At 36.6% G+C, this 11,232-nt stretch overlaps 1 long non-coding RNA gene across 1 annotated transcript; it reads right to left on the bottom strand.

Moving 5' to 3' along the window:
- Positions 1-508: 508 nt before the first annotated feature.
- On the bottom strand, positions 509-4,577 carry LOC136687379 (uncharacterized). The gene is made up of 4 exons (XR_010800455.1): positions 4,542-4,577; positions 3,419-3,502; positions 1,704-1,744; positions 509-634 (listed from the first exon to the last, which is right to left on the bottom strand). It is a non-coding gene; the product is annotated as an uncharacterized lncRNA (long non-coding RNA).
- Between the last annotated feature and the right edge of the window lie 6,655 nt (positions 4,578-11,232).

Raw genomic sequence — 11,232 nt, forward strand, 5'->3', positions numbered from 1 at the left:
AGGGGTTCAGTGAATATGATGTCTCTGAATGTGTGTAAGTGATTGACTGTCCGATTTTCATTCTGTGCATCATTGTGGACGCTGTAGAATGACAGAGTATGGGCCTGACCCGTACGGTTCACATACACTCCTACTCTTTTAGAGTTAGGGGAAGGCAGGTTGATAAAACATGTACTATTATGATAGAGAGCGTATCTGTTTTCAGAGCATCTCAGACTCCAGGACTTTTCATTTTCTCCAAAGGTACAGTCATTCCCATACCCTTTTCTCCCGATTGATACATACGCCACTGCTATATCAACCCTCCATGGCTCTTTCACATTCCCCAGCTCTCCCTCATTCCCTGGTTCTCCCTCATTCCCCAGCTCTCCCTCATTCCCCGGCTCTCCCTCATTCCCCGGCTCTCCCTCATTCCCTGGTTCTCCCACATTCGCTGGCTCTCTCAGACTCCATGTAGCTTCCCAGTAAAATGTACTCTCAGTTGCTTGACTCAGAATCTGCGCCCGGCCATCAAATCTCTTTTCATTTGCAGAATAATTAAGGTTCCTCCTCACACGCGTCACAGTCCTTAGGTTGTTATCGTAACGGAGGTTTATGTGTGCTGTTAGTTTGTCCAGTTCAAGCTGTATGGGATCTGTACACAGGACACACAACAAAACCAAAAAACAGAGACACAACACGTGAGCTTAGAGAAAAACCTGCAGCTGTTATTTTATATTAAATGAACTTAAGCAGCATTCATTATTTATACATTGTTCATTAATTTGTTCATTAAACATTTGTTATGAATTATAAATACTAAACGGTGTACTAACGTTAACGTCATTAGTTCTTAGCACTATGGGCTTCTACTGCTCTGTTTGCGCTACCACAGACCCAGTCCTCAGCTTGTACCACTTTTAGTGAGTTGATGGTGGTCTCTGGTAAATGTGTGTTCTGGTTCTGCGGGGTGTGAACTGTTTCCTCATTTAAGGATTCCTCCTCTTCGTTTAGGTTGGATTTTACCCTCATTAGAAGTTTCCCTCTTTTGTGTTTTCTAGTTTCAGAAAGGACCTGGGTTGGTGGTATTGCAAGCAAACAGTGATGCCTCTGTGACAACAGCTTATTCATATTTTTATTTACTTTGCATTAACGGCTGTTAATGAACCGATTGTGTTCGGTAATGTGTACTTAGTAGAGCTGCAGTGGATCCAGATGAATGAATGAATAATTAGTTATCCTTCCTCAACTGTGCAGTGTTATTCTGGTCACTTTCACCTCCACATCATTCTCACACCTCTCTCTACACTTAAACTGTAATAAAATAATAAATAGTGAATGAATCTCCATTTCTAACTCTACTACACCCTCATTAAGAGCAGCCTGAACCACAGCAGAGACTGAGCTGAATGTGTCCAAGTACAAACTAGAACATGAGTGAGAGAACTATGACTGTGGTACTATGATCTGATTCTCTTAAATTTAAAGGAGGGGTGAGGGCTGTGTTTGGTTTGATTCCATTGAATTTCAACAGAACCTTTCATTGAATGGAAAGAGTGAGAGTGGAAGACTCATTATAATTTACTAAAAATAATAAACATACTAATGGTTCTTAAATCCTTTTTGTTTTCTATAGAAAACTAACTTGTGTATTAACAGAAAGTCAGGAGTAATTAATGGTGTAAATGTAAATTAGAACATTACACTGAAAACAATGAACTTACGTTCCATTAGTTGGTCTCGGTTCATAATTTCAGGGTTCATTCTGAAACAAGAAAACACACTTATCCAACATTTATCTAAACTTTGATAACCTGCCCAGGCTCTGTTTTAGTCTCAGTCTCCACTTTCACAGGTGATGATCCCTCACTGCACTTTTCCTTTGCTTTCAAAGTAAAATATATTATTTACTTCACAACTTTCTGCAGCATTTGTTCTGCTCCTAAATCTAATGAAATTTGGACTGTTTCTAAATTATCCATAGTTTCAAACTGAAAGAAATTAATAACATCAGACCTTTCAGTAAAATAAAATAAAATACATAAACAAAACTTTAATACAGACTATTAAAACATAGCACCATATCCTTATAGGAATGTTAGGTCTGTGAGCTTTTCAAATGTGCTAAATGCGGTTTGTGCAGTGTATTTTGAAATCTGAAACCCCATATCTCCATATTTTGGAGGACAGAGACAAATTTGACCCATTTCCTAAACTGAAGAGAAGAGTATGTAGATCAAAAAATTAAAAGATTTCATCACTGCATTATATTTCACTGATATAAGTTCAACCTCTCTTCACTGACTATGCGAGAAGAGGAACACAGCAGCGTAGAAAGAAAAGCCTGCAAGCATTGAATCACTGTGGTGGGGAGTAGTTGACTATTGTCAGAAGGGAAATTCGCACGCAGACTTAAAGAAAGCAGCTCTTTTGTGGAACACCTTGCTGATCAAACTACATCAGTGTGGAAACACTTCAGAAGAAATTAATCAAATTCTACAGTGAGCTGCACAGTGTACAATAAAAAAAAGACGTCTGCAGTGCATCTCAAAATGAAGCATCCAATGCTAACAACTAACACATATTAGAAAGACAAAACATGCTCGAGTTTTGTGTTTACATTTACATTATCTTCAACATTCATTCATTGTCTGTAACCCTTATCAAGTTCAGGGTCGCAGTGGGTCCAGAGTCTACCTGGAATCATTGGGCACAAGGCGGGAATACACCCTGGAGGGGGCGCCAGTCCTTCACAGTCAAATATTCACTCACACATATGGACACTTTTGAGTCGCCAATCCACCTACCAATGTGTGCTTTTGGAGCGTGGGAGGAAACCGGAGCACCCAGAGGAAACCATGCAGACACAGGGAGAACACACCACACTCCTCACAGACAGCCACCCGGAGGAAACCCACGCAGACACAGGGAGAACACACCACACTCCTCACAGACAGCCACCCGGAGGAAACCCACGCAGACACAGAGAGAACACACCACACTCCTCACAGACAGTCACCCGGAGGAAACCCACGCAGACACAGGGAGAACACACCACACTCCTCACAGACAGCCACCCGCAGGAAACCCACGCAGACACAGAGAGAACACACCACACTCCTCACAGACAGTCACCCGGAGGAAACCCACGCAGACACAGGGAGAACACACCACACTTCTCACAGACAGTCACCCGGAGCGGGACTCGAACCCACAACCTCCAGGACCCTGGAGCTGTGACAGAGACTCTACCTGCTGCTCCACTGTGCCACCCTACCTTCAACATATTAAATATAATTCTTTTCATAAATCTACTAAGATAAAAAATAGGAATTTATTATAACATGTTCACGTTCCTACACACATATTTAATAAAGGATCACATCACTGAACATGCACTTAAAGTGATAACACCCATCAGAAATTTGAGAAAAGTTACCTGATTCTGAGGTGGATCTTCAGAGTCTCTCAGAGGAGTCTTCAGTAGAAAAGTTCAGCTCTGTCTTTATCAGGAAATCTAGTCCTACAACAGACAACAGAAATATATTGATCTCTGTATTAGCTCTTAACACACACACAGCTTCTCTACTGAGTTTAAGACTGAACATGGGCATTGGATGGTCTGTAATGATGGACCTGACTATCAGAATGCCAATCTTAGCTTTGAGTGTAAAAAGAACGTAGTTTTAAAACTGTTGTGTTTGGTGAAGCAGAAACAGTCTACAAAAAATAATGTATGGAATACTTTCAGTTTTCACCAACAGCCCCATCAATGCAAATCGTTTTAGGATGTGGCCGCAAACTTCTGAATCCATTTTAAACATTCACCAGTATTAATTCAGTGTAACTTTGTTAGTGTGTTTTGTTGATGTGCTGGATGACATGATTTGAGCAGTCAGTGTAATGACTGAACACTTCTGTTTGAAACTGTTTGAAACAGAAGAGCAATGAATTGAGGTTTAAAGTTTTCATCTGCATGCACACACACACACACACTACCTTTTGATTGATACCTGATCGCATTTGGCTGATTTGTGGTGTATGGAAAGTGGAGGCATTGCACAATTAAAAAAATGGATTAGGGTTAGTCTTCTTTAAAACTGCAGTAGAGATTTCTCTTATTGTTATTTTTTTATTGTTTTTTAAATTGTATACACAAAGTAACTACAATGTTTGTGCAGGGCTATAACTCCCAATTACTATAGTAAAAATACAAATATCAAACACAGTGTATTTAAGGACATGTTTTTCAAAAGGAATTTCCTTCATATGTATTCCCTGCCCTGTTTAACGTTTAAACACATTTACTTGACTAGTTGGTTTGGTTTTGTGATTAAAACTCAGTAAATTATGTGAAATCAAGTTTTAGGATCCACTTCTTTTGGATATTCAGTATCTGCTTTTTTCCATGAGGTTTCTCTTCACCCTTACACACCTTCTGCAGTAAAGTGTGATGTAGAAGTGCAGTAGAAAACCCTAGTGTATATGCTGTCACTGTGAGGTGTGGTCTGTGTATTTAAACACAGCTGATATCACATATTAGAGAAACTTAATGAACTTACCGTGGTCTGAAACGCTGGAGTGTGGAACCTGACTTCCTCTCCCTCAGTAACAGCACCCTCGAGGTTTATATTCATTTTCAGATCCTGCTGCCCCCAAACCACTCCCACACACGCCCCAACACAGTCACAGCCCCCCCCTCCAATTATCACCACTCATCCTTACACACACTCACAGCATACCCTGCTTTCAAAGTAAAGATTTAGATGAACACTAAGGTGCAGACACTTCTGGTCAAATGGAATATTAAAACACTGAAAGATATAGTAACTAATATTTATTTAATTACCAATATACATCTTTGAATATACTACATATAGTTACTAATGTTTTCATTCATTATATTTTAATACAACTGGAAAACTAAAATATTAAACATTCACAAAATACCTAAAACAAACTCCACATTTAATTTAATTCATATTTTTATTTCTTTCTAGTTTTTAAATTCAGCAAATAAACAGCTCATTAAAAATGGCAGCGGTGTATTACAGTGTATATGTGTTTATCACATATTAATCCTCAGAAAATCAACAAAGTATGTGTGTTAATCTGTGGTGCCCAAACATTTGATAACATTATACTGCAGCTAGTTATAGAAAAGAAGCTTATCACTGCTGTTGGACTCAAACCTCATACAGTCGACCCTCCATACCTGTTTTGGACTGGACCCTCCACTGACAGCAGAATCTCAGATGATAAAGTCACTTAAATTAATGGCCTAGTGTTTCCATATAACAAAGACACACCCCCATACACTTTAAATGATATCTAGATTACCAATAATACCTAATACAAGGTACATGCAGTGGAAATAGCTGTTATACTGTCGAACACAGGGAGCATTTAACATGAAACATTTCTGAAGGACTTGACTGAAGGTATTATTAAAAATCTTTAAAGAAAGTAACACTAATCTCATGTTATAAAAAAATTATTTGCTGCATTCTCATTTACATTATTCCAGAGCAGGAATCAAACCCACAAACTGCAGGTCCCTGGAGCTGTGTGACTGCGACACTACCTGCTGCGCCACCGTGCCGCCCAAATCTAACAATCATATACCATTAAAAAAAACTAGTATCATGTAATAATAACAGTAATCTTACAATACATTCCTTGTCAGGTTATTGTTCTATAAATTCCAGTTTTTAAATAAAGAAATCAATACACTTAGTTATTTGAACATTTTGCAGAATCACCTTTAACTTCAGCATAGAATGGTATACTTTAATTTTACATAAATACATAGGAAATAATACACTAGTGCTTTCTTATTTTTTTTTTTTTTAGTGAAGCCATTAACCAATACAAATTCTCAACACAGTCATTCATTTTGACATTTGAATTTCAACCATTACGTCAACTGAGGAATTTTAAATGAGTTAATACAAAGCACAAGGGCCAGTCACATCAGCTTATACTGAAACAGTCCTTAAAAAGGGCCTCCATACAGTTCTTGTATACAGTGATTCTCAACCTAGGTCCTGGAGGCACCCTGCCCTGCACATTTTAGTGGATTTCCTTCATTCGAATCAGCATTTGCAGCCAGGACCAGAGAGTAACAATTGGCCGTACTCTCTCTAGGTGGGTAGATGGCGCTCTCCCCACAGCACCCCTGAGGGTTTGGTTGGCACAGGCGTCTGTTGATAGCACTTTCCTTCTAGTGTGTTTATCTGCTTGGTGACATTGCACCAGTAGCTGTTCAAAAAGAGGTAGTAGCAGAGTTGTATCTGAGGAGGCATACATCGATATTCACCCACATGTCAACAGCAGCGTGTGTAATAGGTGACTCCTAGCAGATGAGTTGGTCAAATAGACAGTCTAAATTGGGGCAAAAAGAAGAGAAGACAATTCCATAAATCCAGGCTTTGAACACTGTGGACAGGTTCTCCCAGTCTTGTTAGCCATCATTAAACCACTGGCCACTGCTTCAGCTGTAAGGAGATTGTTAACAAATGTTAATAATTTTACCCTGCAATTAATTTACACTAATTGACATTGTGCACATTTTTTTTATCAATTTAGCATGCATATCATTTTAATATTAAATCTAAAAATCTGAAACTATGATAACCACAAATACACAGTTTTGGGAAGATTCTGGCTTACAAGTGCTGGTTGATCTTTAGACATGTGGGTCAATTCTGGCATGAATGTTTGTTCAATAAGAAGAAGTACACATTCACCACTGTAATTTGAAATGCATCACCTGTTTCCACCTTTTCAGTGCTTTTTAGGGAAAGTCCAGTGCAGCTTTTAGGGAAGGATGTCTATAATCCTGTGCATGTCATATACTACTATGCTTCATCTTTATTTCTTTTTTGAGATGACTGCATGTATGATGACAAGTCAATCATGCTACTAAAATACTTATGACAAAGTTAATACATATTCATGTATTTCTGAATATAATGTTTTTTTTTTAATACTAAACTATTAAAATGTGCCAATAAGTTTGGCCACAACTGTATGAGCTACATCTGGACCATACCTTTTAAATATATGCTCACTTTACAGTGTGTGGGCCATATATAAAATACAGCTAAGTTTTACTGATTTTACTGAGCTTTATCTGAATAGCTGTTTAAATCTTTCTTTCTGACCCCATTTTCTTGATTTCTATTTGCTATGTGACCTGGTAGTAATGTAGACCGCTATGCTAATCAGCTCTGCAAATATATCTAGTAAAACCTTAAGCTGCAGGTTAGCCAGAAATCAAGAAAAGCAGGTAGATAATTTTGTTTTTCAATTATTTCAGACCAGGTTAGACTGAATCCTACTACATTGGTAGATCACCCTTAAAACACTGTTATATCACATTCCTAAGCCATAATCCATATTGTTATTTGTGTGAACACAACCAAAAACCAACATACCTTGATGACATTCCCTTGCTTGTAAGAATATTTCAAAAGTGTGGGAACAAGGTGAAGTGCATTCCTGATGACTGGGTTAAACAGGGACAGAAATGACACGAGGGAAAAATAGAAATGATAGAAAGATAGATAGAAAAAGATAGAAATGTTTTAAAAGATTAAAAATGTATTTAAGTGTGGTTCCCCAAAAGATGTCAAAAAGCTTACAAATTACAAACAAATACAAATTTCACAAGGATAGCACTGTTACATCGTTACCATACTTCACTTTTACTGTTTACTGCTAACTCATTTTGTTAATGTTACACAATAAATCATCTCAAAACTACAAACTAATTAAGGTTTGATATTGTCTGCCAACACTAAACATAAAACATGCAGAATTACAGTAAAGGGAATTTCCACTGATTTTTTTTTTTTTTTTTGCATAATTACATTGTAGTGATATAAAGTAATGTTAAGCCACTGAAGTGGTCTGATATTAAATACATTTTTCAATTAATATAAAAATAAATTTAGGCCAAAACTATTGTAAAGCAATGTCCCATACATTAGCTTGATGTCAGAATGCTACTAACTACATACAACATACATCGTTTTACTCCCAGCAAAACAGCAGTTATCTTTAGTTGATGCTGAGCATTAAAACATGGCATGAGCATCGTCTCTGAGCAAACGTCTGTGCAGTATCCTGTTTCAGTAACTGAAAGTGACGTTTCCAGGTGGAGCTGGCGCTCAAATTCAAACAAATGATTCTCGGGCATTCATTGGCTGAACTCTCTGTGACTGAGTCCAGGCAACCACGAGTTTGTCCAATCACTACACAGAACTGCTTGCCGACATAATTTTCTATTGTTTACGAGTTAATTCTGTAAAAAATATAATTCAATAAAATAACTGAGCTAATTTTGCAATTTACCACCTATTTAAAAAAAGAGTAACAAATTACTGAACAGTTTGACATAAATTATATGATTTTCCTAAACCTAGACATTTGAATGAATATATGCTAGGGTTTTTTTTATTATTATTGTATTCCCAGTGGGTATTTCTTTGTGTGCATATAAAGGACCAGCGCACTGCTATAAAATAAATAAATAAATAAAAATGTTATGTTCAACATAGATATTAAAATCCTGTCCCTTTTGGATTGTTAGATTAACATCTTGAAGTTGTGGAGCATTCTTTCTTTGGGCAGCTGATGAAGTAAAGATGGTGGGTGACTTATTAACCCATCAGAGCCCAGACCCTCTTTAGATTAAATGACAAAAAGGAGTATAAACCAGAACAAATGAGCTGTTCATTAGGGCCTTTTCTTATTGTGTCAAAGGGGTCACATAGCATATTCTGAAGCTATTTTCAGGTTCAAATCCTACGACAGAGTTTTAGGGCCACAGCGGTAAAAAAAAAAAAAAAAAAAAAACAAGATTCCAAGATTAAAGTCAGAGTTCTGAGAAAAAATCTCGGAATAATTCTGAGAAAAAAAAGTCGGAATAATTCTGAGAAAAAAAGTCGGAATAATTCTGAGAAAAAAAGTCGGAATAATTCTGAGAAAAAAAGTCAGAATTCTGAAAAAAAAATCTCTAAATAATTCTGAGAAAAAGTCTCGGAATAATTCTGAGAAAAAAACTCGGAATAATTCGGAGAAAAAAAGTCAGAATTCTGAAAAAAAAAATCTCGGAATCATTCTGAGAAAAAAAGTCGGAATAATTCTGAGAAAAAAAGTCGGAATAATTCGCCTGTAGTGGAGCAGACACAGTGTAACAGAGTAGAACTCCGGCGCCCACGAGGCTCCATCGTGTTACGGCTCGGACTCGTACAAAAAACTAAAGCCTTTATGTATCTCAGTCAGGGGCTGCGTCATGTCTGTGAATGCGTTTAATAAATAATTCATGCATAAGGCTTTAGTTTTTTGTACGAGTCCGAGCCGTAACGCGATTGAGCCTCGTGGGCGCCAGAGTTCTACTCTTTTACACTGTGTCTGCTCCACTACAGGCGAATTATTCCGACTTTTTTTCTCAGAATTATTCAGACTTTTTTCTCAGAATTATTCCGACTTTTTTCTCAGAATTATTCCGACTTTTTTCTCAGAATTATTCCGACTTTTTTTCTCAGAATTATTCCGACTTTTTTCTCAGAATTCTTCCAACTTTTTTTCTCTGAATTATTCCGACTTTTTTCTCGGAATTCTGACTTTAATCTCGGAATCTTGTTTTTTTTTTGTTTTTTTTTTTTACCGCTGTGGCCCTAAAACTCCGTCGTAAAATCCTGATGTGACATTTTGCTTCATTTCAGTTTGTGACAGATGTCACCATGGGCATACTCTTATTGGGTAAAGGAACTTTTTGTCACTATTGTCCTGTAAGACCAAAGTAATTCATTTACTAAATAGGGGATTTATCCCCATAAATGCTTCACACTGAAGGGATTTACACAATTTTGAGGGGCATTTGTTGACAAAAAAAGGCATTAAACCTAATCAACTGGCCTTAAAGAGTTACAGTTTAGTCACACTGAAGAATAAATATAATTGTTCTGCTTCTGTATTGATACGTTTATTGTTTTTATTTCTCACTATATTTTCATTAAGTGTACTTAATTTGCATCAAATACCTATTACATATAAATACACATAAATGTCTGGGATTGTTTTGTGTAATTCATATAGCTCTTTGTTTAGAGGGAATTTATAGTGAAACAAAGCTCTGTTTTAATAAGTGAGTGAGTATTTGTGTATATAATTTAACATATTTTACAGCTGGTTTGGTAACAGATGTATTAATTTGTATTGTATTGAATTTGAGAGAGGAAACGTAACAGATATTTTACTTAAAAACCATATTTCTAGGTTTGATCAAATGCAGAAGCTACTGTTTTTGATTAAATGCCATTTATTTGATATGGAACTTAACATTGGCTGTTTCCAAACAGCCCATTTATAATAATAAACATAATAATAATAATACTAAGCTGATTTTGCTGAAGTATAGCGTGTTCCAATTCACGCATGTGCTTTTGGCATGATACAAGACACGATACCCGCCGTTTTTGACGTTTGGAGCAAAGAAGGAGGCAGCGAGGAGACTGTTGGAGCTGTTGTGGAGGCGTAGCTTGGCCGAGCTGTCACCAGAGTAATGTAAGTTATTGCCCGTTTTTTTAATATTTGTGAAAATATACTGGTCTGTGTGCGTTTTGGTAGCTTGAGTTATTGCTCAATGTGTTAGCCATTTTCATAAGGAAAACTTTGTCCATGTTAGTTTACATTAAATTAGCTGGCGATGATTAACGTTAATCTCAAGCAGCTTTATCAGTGAGTTACTTAGTTAAACCCCATTTTAAAGGCAGCCTAAATACGAATTTTGCAGTCTGCCATACAGTAACCCAAAAAAAACAGTACATTAGGGTTAATGTTATTAAAGTGCAAAATTATTTAGAATTACACATGTTGTAAATTTGATATTACAACAGTAATATTTAAAGTGTTACAAGTTTTCAGTATGTATTAAAAGTTATTTCATAGGACAGTTCTGTTCAATTGATTTTCTTTTGGTTTTATGATGTGTTTATTATTAATTGCAGCAAACAAACAAACAAAAAAACAATATCCTGTATCTTTAAATAAACACACAGAGTACGTAATAATACATTATTGGTCTGTGCTTTTCCAACAATTACTGTTTTTTTTTACATTGATAACTTATAAATTAACACTCAAAGCCCTTAAAAACCTGTACAGTTCTGTTATAAAACAGGGGATTTTAGTCATTTAAAAATACAGACTTTCACTGTGCTTTTACAGTAGATTTGTTTAAAA

This window comes from Hoplias malabaricus, chromosome 2, assembly GCF_029633855.1.
Source record: "Hoplias malabaricus isolate fHopMal1 chromosome 2, fHopMal1.hap1, whole genome shotgun sequence".
NCBI classification, from domain to species: Eukaryota; Metazoa; Chordata; class Actinopteri; order Characiformes; family Erythrinidae; genus Hoplias; species Hoplias malabaricus.